This window comes from Procambarus clarkii, chromosome 1 (genome assembly GCF_040958095.1).
Source record: "Procambarus clarkii isolate CNS0578487 chromosome 1, FALCON_Pclarkii_2.0, whole genome shotgun sequence".
Taxonomy (NCBI): Eukaryota; Metazoa; Arthropoda; class Malacostraca; order Decapoda; family Cambaridae; genus Procambarus; species Procambarus clarkii.
The window spans coordinates 30,101,618-30,114,677 of NC_091150.1; the positions used below are offsets into that span (position 1 = coordinate 30,101,618).

Genomic DNA, 13,060 nt, shown 5'->3' on the forward strand with positions numbered 1-13,060 from the left:
TAGGATAAAAAGAGCACAATCTAGTGATGACGAGTATGGGGAACCAATTACAGCCAAGGAAGTAAAGGGGGCTATGAAAAGGGTAAAAGTACAGCACCTGGTGAAGATGGCGTCACCTACGACATACTCAATGCACTGTGTGAAGTGTCTGGCAATCCACTACTCCACCTGTTTAACAAGTCATTCCTATGTGGAGTGTTGCCCACACAATGGAAACATGCAATAATGGTCCCAATACCGAAACCCAATGACCCTGGCAATTATAGACCTATCAGTCTCATGTAATGCACTTGGAAGATGCTTGAAAGGATCATCCTAAACCGACTATTGCACAAAATAGGCAGGTTAGGGGAGGGGTCAATGGATTTGTTAAAGGACGGAGGACAGCAAACTATAGTTAATTACCTTGCTAATGATACAGCTAAGTACTCCCAATAAACTCGCACCTCGGGGCAAAATTTTAAAATTTAAAATACAATACCTAAAGCCACTAATACGCATAGCGTTTCGGGCAAGTATATACGAAGTAAAACCCAAACAAAGAACTGACTCCGTAGGACCCATAAAAGATGAGACTAACAATTTTAAGTTGTATCATAAAAGGGCGGCAAACACTCTCAATGAATACCTAACATCAGTGTTCACACTAGAAAGCTTGAATGACATCCCATCACCAACACAAATGTTTGTCGGAGGTAAGGAGAATGAATTAAGAGAAATACCAATTACACGCGACACAATCAGGAAGAGCATTGACAAACTAAAAGACTCAGAAGCCCAAAGTGTAAATGGATTTAAGTCCCAAGTCGTAAAGGAACTGGCAAATTAATTGGGTGGTTGTAGGTAGGAGCTGCCTCGTATGGGCCGGTGGGCCTTCTGCAGTTGCCTTTGTTCTTGTGTTCTTGTGTTCTTATGTTGAGTAGCAACATTTGCAAATTTGCAGATGATACAAAAATAGGTAGGGAAATTAACACGGAAGAAGACTCACTATCACTTCAAGTTGATCTAAATAGGGTTTTGAAATGGTCAAAAGATTGACAGATGCAGTTTAATGCTGATAAATGTAAAGTTTTGAGACTAGGTAATGATAATAGTTACAAGATACGAGCTAGATGGTGTTGAGATTGTGAAAGGGATCTGGGAGTTATGATTAGTAAGAATTTAAAACAAAAGGATCAATGCATGAATGCTCGTAATAAGGCAAATAGGACACTGGGATTTATTAATCGAAGTGTTAGTAACAAGACACCTGGTGTGGTTCTTCAGCTATATCTTGCTCTGGTTAGGCCCCATTTACATTATGCAGTTCAGTTTTGGTCGCCATATTATAGAATGAATATAAATTCACTTGAACGTGTCTAGAGTAGGGTGACTAAGTTAATTCCCCAAAATAGAAATCTTTTATATGAAGAAAGATTAACAAAGCTTAAATTGCATTCACTGGAAAAGCGAAGAGTTAGGGGTGATATGATAGAGGTTTACAAGTGGATGAATGGACATAACAAAGGGGATATTAGTAGGGTATTAAAAGTATCAACACATGACAGAACACAAAACAATGGGTATAAATTGGATAAGTTTAGATTTAGGAAAGACTTGGGTAAATACTGGTTTGGCAACAGGGTTGTTGATTTGTGGAACCAATTACCGCGTAACGTGGTGGAGGTGGGGTCCCTCGATTGTTTCAAGCGTGGGTTGGACATGTATATGAGTGGGTTTGGGTGGTTATAGATAGGAGCTGCCTCGTATGGGCCAATAGGCCTTCTGCAGTTACCTTTATTCTTATGCTCTTAATTCACTATGCTTGCCAGTGAAACTCCTTTTCAGAAAATCGCTGGACCATGGAATAGTTCCCCTAGTAATAGTTGAAGGTGATGTAGTGATCGAGTAATCCATATACTCCATTATCTCATCATCATAATGGCATAACTAATTACACAAGCATTAATCCTATCCCTATTTACAGGTAACGGTTTTCCACCCTTCTATATCTTACTGTGAGGTGTCGTCACCGTACATAAGCAAGCGACTTGAGAATAGCACATTACGGGCTATTCATGCCCGTGCCACCTCTTGGGTGGCTTAATCTTTATAAATAAATCAGAATAGCACACACCACACGGGAGACATCTCCCGTCACGCAGGGTGCAGTCGCACCTCCACAGATCTCCAGTATCAGCTCTTGATACTGGTAATGGCTCAAAAGGGCCACCACTTACGGGGTATTCATGCCCGTGTCACCTCTTGAGTGGCTTAATCTTCATCAATCAATCGAATAGCACACAGTACAATCTCCAGTCAAGAATGTAGCACTCGGCGTGTACAGTTCTAATCGACCCAAGACGCTACAGCCTCGACACAGAGCAGACAGCAGACTACGACCGTTGTTCAGGTCCATGTAAACTACATCTACCCGAAGTCCTTCGTCTGAATAGCCAGTTACCAGTTACAGGAGATACTTTTTCACCCACAGAGTTATTAACTCATGGAACCGCATACCCACCGAAGCGGTACGTGGCAAAACGATGCTGATTTTCAAAATATACCTGGAAAAGATCATTCCTCCCTACACCTGGGGGGTACCTTCGTTAAAGTAAAAAGGTATACAGAAATAACAAAGAAAATAGATATGAATACTATTACCTTCGATGTTAGTAGTAGTTGTGCAAGTGAGGAGAAAGAAAAAATATTACGGAGTTCATGGATGAAAGTAGATTGATAATATTATCTTGGAACGTTAATGGATTAAAAACTAGAGCGGTGGATGTACACTATTATACTCTTAGAGAGAATATTAACATAGCAGCACTCCAGGAAACTGGGGATAGGGATGGTAACATTCTGAACATGAAGATGAACATGTTGAACATGAAGATGTTCAACTGCTGGGCGAGCCCTCTCCTCATCTGAGGGAAGGGAGATTAGATTATGCTTGTTTGATAAATGCTGAGGGCATAGAGGAGAATTGTCTTACTGTGGATGAAATGCTAAGAGATTTTGCATTACAAATACAGCTTAAACTAGATAAAAAGCATGCCTGCCTTCAGAGGAAAAGCTTAAAGTTTAATAAGGGAGAATTAAGGGGTCTTGTTGGTCATATTAAGTCTTGGTATGATACTTATAAGCCAGATTCGGCAGAAGCATTTTATTAAGATTTAATTAAGGAGGTAGATGTATTTAATGCAACATTGAACCGGAAAACATCTGGTATAGAAAAGCATCCCCCCATAAAAGTGTGCGGAGAAGAGAATGGAAATTTGGAGCAAGTATTGGCAGGAGTTTGCAGAGAAAGTTAGGAGTAACAAACTTGAAGGAAATCTGGCAAGACATAAATGAAATAAGGGGTAAAAAGCATAATTTTGTTGCACATCCTGACCAGTAAGGAATTGCAAAAGGTCTCGTAAATAAATGGGCGGAAGCTGCCAAACTTAGTTCATTTAATTACCCGCTGTAACGAGAGAGTCTTTTGATTCTTGGAAAGATCTAAGAAAGGATTTTATACTTACAGCAGGTAACAGTGGTGATGTCACTTGCACAGGTATTACCAGAGAAGAACTAATAACGGCGATTAAAGTTGGGAAATCTACCGCCCCCTGGGGAGGATGGAGTAACTTATGAAATACTTAATGAACTTGCCATTATGACGAAAAGCCCGCTGTTAGACCTCTTTAATATTAGTTATAAAGAGGGCAGAATTCCCAGTAAATGAAAAAGAACTATGATCATCCTTATCCCTAAAGCCAATGGAGAGTACAGACCTGTGTCTTTAACCTCGTGTTTTTGTAAAATGATGGAGAGGATCATTTTAAATAAACTTTTGTATATAATAGGTGATCAGCTGTCTAATAATTTTTCGGGTTCCTCAGAGGAAAAAGTACCTCTGACTGTATTATTAAATGTCTAGCTAATGGTAATGATTATTATAGAATTTTTATTGATTTATAAGGAGCTTTTGATAAAGCCAACAAAGAGGTTATTTTATATGAATTAGCTGGTCTTGGTGTTGAAGGGAGATTATTGCGCTGGATAGGGGATTATCTTCAGGAAAGGAAGGCTCAGGTGTGGTATCAAGGTTGTATGGTTCAAGGTATCAAGGTCAAGAACTCTGCACACCTCAGGGAGGAGTGTTGAGTCTCACCCTGTTTAATGTACTAATGAATAAGATAGCATCTGAGAAATACTCAAATTGGGTAACTTCAATCATATATGCTGATGATATTTTGTTTCAGGGCAAAGATATTTCAAAGATTCAAACAGTGTTGGACAATTTCGGAAACCAGTGTCACCACATGGGACTAGTGGTTAATGAAGACAAAACTAAAGTTTGAATGTAGAAGTCGGAGGCCCATTATATTGGAAATAAACGGTAAAAATATAGAGTTAATATATATAAATATTTAGGCATATATGTTGGATATACCTATGAGAGTTTGGAAACTGAGATGAACAGACTGTTGACTCAATGTCGGAAGAGATTACAACCTCTGAAGGCCTTGGCATGCTGTGGAAAGGAGTGGGAGTCCAAGTGCTACGAATGATGTACTTGAGTACTGTAAGATTTCTTATTGATTATGCTGCACCTGTCATTTCTTGTTTTGGTAAAGGTAGGATGGGCAAGTTGGAGAAGATACAAAATGAAGCCGTTGGGGGTCGTTGTGAGCCGCTGCTACCTTAATTTTTGCCCACACTTGTCTTGCAGACGTTTCTCTTCCAATAGAGCTAGTGAACTCTAGTCAATGTCTTTCCCTTTGTAACTCATCTGCAATGTATGTACCTTTACCTGACTAAAAAATCTAATCTAAATCTATATCTAATCTATATGCTTAGATATATGCAAATGAGAGAGTAATAGAGCGAAACCTTTAAAATACTGAACAATTTGGAGGATATTGATTCATACAATTTCTTCAAAAGGTCAGATGTAACACGAACAAGGAGCAAAGGTTTCAAGCTCAACAAGCCACAGTGTAGGAGTGACAACAAATGCTTTTTAACCCATACGATTATGATCATGGCAATAAGGTTTCTAAAACAGTAGGCATTCTTCCAAAGCCAGACACTGAACTATGTTCCTCGCCCTAACCTAGTCACTCAGCATTATTCACTCATTTATCTATGTCTTGTCTATTTATGTCTTAAAGGTTACAAGACGTACATTAGTCAATACAATTGGTGCTTAAAATGTTAAGGATCTCTTGTGAAACACGGGTATTAATAAAAAAATTTATTATGTAAAATAAATAAAAAAGGCCCAAGGGCCATGAAGTAACAAGAATGCAAGGCCGGCACAAGCTGGCGTAAGTAGAGAAGACGGAAGATTCTTCATATTAAAAGACCCTGCTTCTCCAAGATGGCAGTCACACCCAGCTTGCCCTGGACAATCACCATATGGAGAAGGACTGTTTACTGTGAAGGGAAGTCCACAAATGCAATGCCAGCATGAGTCAGTCTTGAAGGGTAAACGATGATGGCACCCTCACAGTAACACAAAAGCCGAGCAAGCCCAGTGAGGATGACCTGTTGATGGGAAGGAGGAGAATCATTAGTCACAACAAAATCCACATAGAAACAAAGGAGAGAAAAAAAATAAAGTGGATGTCTTCTTTTTGTATAGACATAATAAATATTGCCATTTGGCTATGTATTTATATGATATATAATAGAATACAGCATAAAACAAAATAAGAAGGGTGATAGGAGAAGAAAAGATTAGTGTTCAGTGAGAATCCACAAGCTTTTCTCTGAATACTCTATTTTCTTCAAGGCTGTGGGTCCCTACAATTGCACCAGAGGTGGTACACACCCCTATTATTATATAAACAGGTGAGTACACACACGGTGTTAGCAAACTTAGCCTCCAAACACACACACACACACATGGTATCAGCAAGCTTAGCCTCCAAACACACACACACACATGGTATCAGCAAGCTTAGCCTCCAAACACACACACACACATGGTATCAGCAAGCTTAGCCTCCAAACACACACACACACATGGTATCAGCAAGCTTAGCCTCCAAACACACACACACACACACGGTATCAGCAAGCTTAGCCTCCAAACACACACACACACACATGGTATCAGCAAACTTAGCCTCCAAATACACACATGGTATCATCAAGCTTAGCCTCTAAACACACACACACACATGGTATCAGCAAGCTTAGCCTCCAAACACACACACACACATGGTATCAGCAAGCTTAGCCTGCAAACACACACACACACATGGTATCAGCAAGCTTAGCCTCCAAACACACACACACACACACACACATGGTATCAGCAAGCTTAGCCTCCAAACACACACACACAGAAAATGGGGACATTGAAACAGTTGATAAACTTGATTTCAAGAGAGAGAGGTCACTATGGGGAACTTCAAATTTTTTTTAATAAGTAATTAGGCAGACTTGTTGCTAGACAGGGAAGTAAATTAAATGTATGCCAAATTTTGCAAAATATACAATGAAGGCACACAAACATTCATACCAAAACAGAGATGCAGGGCCAGAAAACAGGATTGGTTCAACAGAAATTGAGAGAGGGCCACAGACCAAAAGACACAAACATGGAATGAAAGACATTGAAAAACTACAAGCAGATGTCAACAAAGTTTTCGATTGGGCAGCAGAAAATAACATGATGTTTAACAGTGATAAATTTCAGGTACTCAGGTACGGCAAAAATGAGGATCTGAAACATAATACAGGGTACAAAACACAATCGAATCTTCCCATAGTAGAAAAACAGCATGTCAAGGATTTGGGAATAATGATGTCCGACGATCTAACGTTTAGGGAGCATAACCAAGCAAATATTGCGTCGGCCAGAAAAATGATCGGATGGATTATGAGAACTTTCAAATCCAGGGATCCCATCACAATGGTTGTACTCTTCAAGTCACTTATGTTGTCCCGTCTCGAGTACTGCTCAGTATTCACTTCCCCCTTCAGAGCAGGAGAGATTGCTGAAATAGAGGGAATACAGAGAACATATACGGCACGCATAGACGAGATAAAACACCTAAATTATTGGGATCGTCTCAAAGCTCTCCAAATGTACTCTCTAGAAAGGAGACGAGAGAGATACCAAATAATATACACATGGAAGATACTGGAGGGCCAGGTCCCAAATCTACACAGTAAAATAACAACGTACTGGAGTGAACGATATGGAAAAAAATGCAAGATTGAACCAGTGAAGAGCAGAGGTGCCACTGGCACAATCAGAGAGCACTGTATAAACATCAGAGGTCCGCGGTTGTTCAACGTCCTCCCAGCGACTATAAGAAATATTGCCGGAACAACCGTGGACATCTTCAGGAGAAAACTGGACTGTTTTCTAAGAGAAGTTCCGGATCAGCCGGGCTGTGGTGGGTATGTGGCCCTGCGGGCCGCTCCAAGCAACAGCCTGGTGGACCAAACTCTCACAAGTCGAGCCTGGCCTCGGGCCGGGCTTGGGGGGTAGAAGAGCAGAACCCCATCAAGCAGGTATCAAAATAGAAAGAAGCCAAACCCCCAATCATACCAGCGATACAAAGATGCGAGAAACAACTATACAGCAGTAAGGGAAGAGGCAGAAAGAAATTTTTAAAAAGGGATAATGGATAAATGTAAAACAGAACTGGGCCTATTCTAGAAATTCATAAACAACAAATTGCAGGTAAAGGATAATATCCAGAGGTTGAAAATAGGAAACAGATTCACAGAAAATGATAATGCAATGTCTGAAACATTAAACCAAAAGTTCCAAAGTGTGTTTATACAAAATGAAATCTTAAGAGAACCAGACACAATAAGAATTTCTGAGAACATCATAGAGCGTATAGAGGTGTCTAGAGATGAAGTGGAAAATATGCTAAAGTAGCTAAGTAAGAACAAAGCAGTTGGTCCAGATGGAGTTTCACCATGGGTTCTGAGAGAATGTGCATCTGAGCTCAGCCTTCCACTTCACCTGATCTTTCAGGCATCCCTGTGTACAGGAGTCATAGCAAACATGTGGAAAAAGGCTAACATAGTTCCAATCTACAAAAGTGGCAACAGGGAAGACCCCACCTCTCTCAGTTATAGACCTGAATCATTGACAAGTGTAACAGTGAAAAGATTGAAAAAAAAAATAATAAAAACTAAATGGGTAGAACACCTGGAGAGAAATTATATAATATCACACAGACAGTATTGTTTTCGATCTGGAAGATCCTGTGTATCGAATTTACTCAGTTTCTATGATTGAGCCACAGAGATTTTAAAGGAAAAAGGTAGTTGGTTCGACTGCATCTATCTAGACATAAAAAAGGCTTTCGACAGAGTTCCACATAAGAGGTTGTTCTGGAAACTAGAAAATTTTGGATGGGTGACAGGTAAGCTTCTAACATGGCTGAAAAATTTTCTGACTGATAGAAAAATGAGGGCAGTAATCAGAGGCAATCGGACTGGAGAAGTGTCACAAGTGGAGTACCACAGTACATGCACCAGAAATGTTCATTGTCTACATAAATGATCTACCAGTTGGAATACAGAATTATATAAACATGTTTGCTGATGATGCTAAGATAATGGGATGGATAAGAAATTTAGATGATTGTCATGCCCTTCAAGAAAACCTGGACAAAATAAATATATGGAGCACCACTTGGCAAATGAAATTTAATGTGAATAAATGCCATGTTATGGAATGTGGAATAGAACATAGATCCCACACAACCTACAAATTATGTGAGAAATCTTTATATAATTCTGATAAAAGAAAGAGGTCTAGGGTTGATTCTAGATAGAAAACTATCACTTGAGGCCCACATAAAGAACGTTGTGTGAGGAGCCTATGCCACGCTTTCTAACTTCAGAATTTTGTTTAAATACATGGATGGCGAAATACTAAAGAAATTGTTCACGAGTTTTGTTCGGCCAAGGCTAGAATATGCAGCGGTTGTGTGGTGCCCATATCTTAAGAAGCACATCAACAAACTGGAAAAGGTGCAAAGACATGCTACTAAGTGGCTCCCAGAACTAAAGGGCAAGAGCTATGTGGAGAGGTCAGAGGCATTATATATGCCAAAACTAGAAGACAACAAAAAGAGGTGATAAAATCACTATGTACAAAATAGTAACAGGAATTGATAAAATCGATAGGGAAGATTTCCCGAGACCTGGAACTTCAAGAACAAAAGGTCATAGATTTAAACTAACTAAACAAAGATGCCAAAGAAATATAAAAAAAATTCCTTTCGCATACAGAGTGGTACACAGTTGGAACAAGTTAAGTGAGAAGGTGGTGGCGGCCAAGACCATCAGTAGTTTCAAAGCATTATGTGACAAAGAGTGCTGGGTAGACGGGACACCACGAGCGTAGCTCTAATCCTGTAACTACACTTAGGTAACTACATTTGGTGTCAGCAAGCTTACCGTCGAAACACACACAAACAGCCTGCCTATTATTCAAGGCCTTCTCTGAGTACTCTCTATTTTCTTCTCTGAGGCTATGGGTCCCTAATCTTGCACCAGAGGTGGTACAACTTTTAAGTTTTTAACTACTGCACTGAGCACCTGATTTTGGCAAAGACTTCTTAGTGCAATTGTCAAGGACATAGTTCTGGTATTTTTTTGTTTATAAATATTCAGGTATAGTTAATGTCAAAATGTTTCAAAACTCAACAATTTATATTTCAAAACAAAAAAAGTAATGAAAACATTACAAAACATTAAAATATAGCCTAATTAATTTTTTAATAAAATAGCACAACTCTCAGAATGTCTGAAGGTGCTTTGAGCAATGAAGTAGTAAATTTTATATATATAATATTATATATATAATATTATATATATAATATATATTTACCTGTGACTACTGCTTAGCAAAAATTTGATCTCTGTGAAAATTGGTCTCGTCATTGCTAGGAGATATTTTAAGACCATGATTTGCTGTGGATGGCACTGTAGTCTTCAAGTCATCAATCTAAAAATTGAGGTAATCTTTTAAAATGTAAATTTTGTATAAAAAAAATGCAAAAATAAATTGCAAGAATAATATGAAGTTATTATACAATTTTTTTTTAATTATTTAAATATTTGTGAGACATTATTAAGAAATGTATGAAGTACAGATTCTCTAAGACCTGATATGTATCTGCTTATGTTCCACCACATTACATTCAGGGCTGAAGAGAAAACACAGCCAGTAAGGTAATGATCACTTAGGATGGACTGGGATGCTACATGTAGGTTGGGGCTAAGCTGCGTGAGGCTAGGATGCCCAGCCTGCCTTGTCTAGGCTGGGCTGGGCTAGGCAACACTAGGAAGGAGTCAACAAATCTCTGGAGTGCCTTACTTTTCCTGATATCCTTAAAAAAGCAAGAATGATGCCATTTTATAAAGGAGGCGAGACAGCAGACATAAACAATTAAAGAAAAATATCAAATCTACTTATACTTTCAAAAATATTTGATTTTTTTTTTTACAAACATCTCTCTTCCTACTTTGTAAAATTCAACATGAATATAAACACACACACACATCCCTAGGAAGCAGCCCATAGCAGCTGTCTAACTCCCAGGTACTTATTTACTGTTAGGTGAACCAGATATAGAGAATAACCACAAAATGCTATCTTTATAAGAACTATCTTGTAAAGCCACTAGTACACGCAGCATTTCAGGCAGGATATATAAAATATTATATATATATATATATATATATATATATATATATATATATATATATATATATATATATATATATATATATATATATATATACATATATGAATACATACATACGGGACAAAGAGCCAGAGCTCAACCACCGCAAGCACAACTAGGTGAGTACACACACACACACACACACACATTATATATATATATATATATATATATATATATATATATATATATATATATATATATATATATATATATATATATATATATATATATATATATATATATATGACTGTCAGACCATGGAGGAATGATTTTTTTTAATTTAATTTATATAAAAAATTATTCCTTCTGAAGATGTATTAATATATGAAAGTACTTAAGGAAATTCCTGTTTCAATTCTTCCTCCGTGGTCTGACACTGTCACATTCTTCATCAAGTGTTAATTTTTGTGATTTACACACACGTGGCATGTTTACACACACATTATTTATATTATATATATATATATATATATATATATATATATATATATATATATATATATATATATATATATATATATATATATATATATATGCAATTGACGATCACAAAACACTGATCATTTTATGCGGAAAATCCACAGAGAAATATGAAATGAGGTGAACGTTTCGGCTTTGTTAAAGCCTTTGTCAACACCAGACTGACCTAACGCAACTGATCTAACTGATCCCGTGGTCAGTCTGGTGTTGACAAAGGCTTTAACAAAGCCGAAACGTTCACCTCATTGCATATTTCTCTGTGGATTTTCCGCATATATATATATATATATATATATATATATATATATATATATATATATATATATATATATATATATATATATATATATATATATATATATGCGGAAATTCCACAGAGAAATATGCAATGAGGTGAACGTTTCGGCTTTGTTAAAGCCTTTGTCAACACCAGACTGACCACGGGATCAGTTAGATCAGTTGCGTTAGGTCAGTCTGGTGTTGACAAAGGCTTTAACAAAGCCGAAACGTTCACCTCATTGCATATTTCTCTGTGGATTTTCCGCATATATATATATATATGGAACCCTCAACCCTATAAGTGGAGGGTTCCTACATACTCAACCAGAGGTGGTACTCTCTATATATTAATAAAAAGGCAAGGCTACCTACCTTGAGGCTACATTGAGGTGCTTCCGGGGCTTAGTGTCCCCGCGGCCCGGTCGTCGACCAGGCCTCCTTAGGCTATGCTAAATCTTGGCAGGGATTGGCTTGGCTTAGCTGGTCAGGGCTTGGCTAGGGTAGGAAGGACTGGTCATGTTTAAAAGCAAGGCAGGGTTAGGCTAGGCAAGACTAGGTAAGGGTATACTAGGATAGGCTTGGCTACGGTAGGCTAGGAAGAGGTAAACTAGGATAAGCAAGGCTGTGCAAGCACTATGCACAGCTAGAATGAACTATGCTAAGATGGTTTAAGCTGGGCTAGGTTAGGATAAGCTGAGTCATGCAGGGCCCCGATTGACCAGTGGAGTCTAATAGTCTAACCTTCTAGCTAGTTTGCTGACCTAAGAGTGTAAATGCCTAGCCCCTAACCTGAGATATATACAAGAGTTGTTACATTCTTGTACAGCCACTAGTACGAGTAGCGTTTCGGGCAGGTCCCTGGAATACGATCCCCGCCGCGAAGAATCGTTTTTTCATCCAAGTACACATTTTACTGTTGCGTTAAACAGAGGCTACAGTTTAGGATTTGCGCCCAGTAAATCCTCCCCGGCCAGGATACGAACCCATGACATAGCGCTCGCGGAACGCCAGGCGAGTGTCCTACCACTACACCACCTGCTGCAATATTATTATAAAAGAAATATTACTTATTATAATCGTAAATACTAAATACCTGTTGTGTTGATTTAGGGGCGACGACGATCGTGGGATCGGATGCGAGCCACAGGTGGCCTACACCATGCTTTCTAAGGCGTCCCTCTCATAACAAAAACAAATCCGTGCATTCATACACAAACAGAGATCCCGTGGTTATGCGAATACTTGCAATTCTTTTACTTAAAATAATAACAATTAGATTAATAATAAATAACATAATTTTTACTCAAGATTCACAAACATCATTAATACTATTTAAAAAATTTTTTTATAAGACATCTAAAAACAGATATACAGACTTTGTGTGATATTTATTTCAACATTATATATTAATAGAATGTTGTAACTATTATTTTTAAATATTAGGTAGTTTCCAGCTACGTAAATCGCATATAAACGTTGCAAAAAGATTTTAGACTGAATTAACACATTACACATTTATGGAGTAATTAACAACAAAACAATCTTTATTTTCATTGCAGAACATATATCAGAGCATACTAGTGACTCATACATTT

The 13,060-nt window shown here is 38.1% G+C and overlaps 1 long non-coding RNA gene across 1 annotated transcript; it reads right to left on the reverse strand.

The window, feature by feature from the left end:
* Nucleotides 1-5,209: 5,209 nt before the first annotated feature.
* LOC138358273 (uncharacterized) lies at nucleotides 5,210-12,708 on the reverse strand. The gene is made up of 3 exons (XR_011225307.1): nucleotides 12,559-12,708; nucleotides 9,845-9,961; nucleotides 5,210-5,517 (listed from the first exon to the last, which is right to left on the reverse strand). It is a non-coding gene; the product is annotated as an uncharacterized lncRNA (long non-coding RNA).
* Between the last annotated feature and the right edge of the window lie 352 nt (nucleotides 12,709-13,060).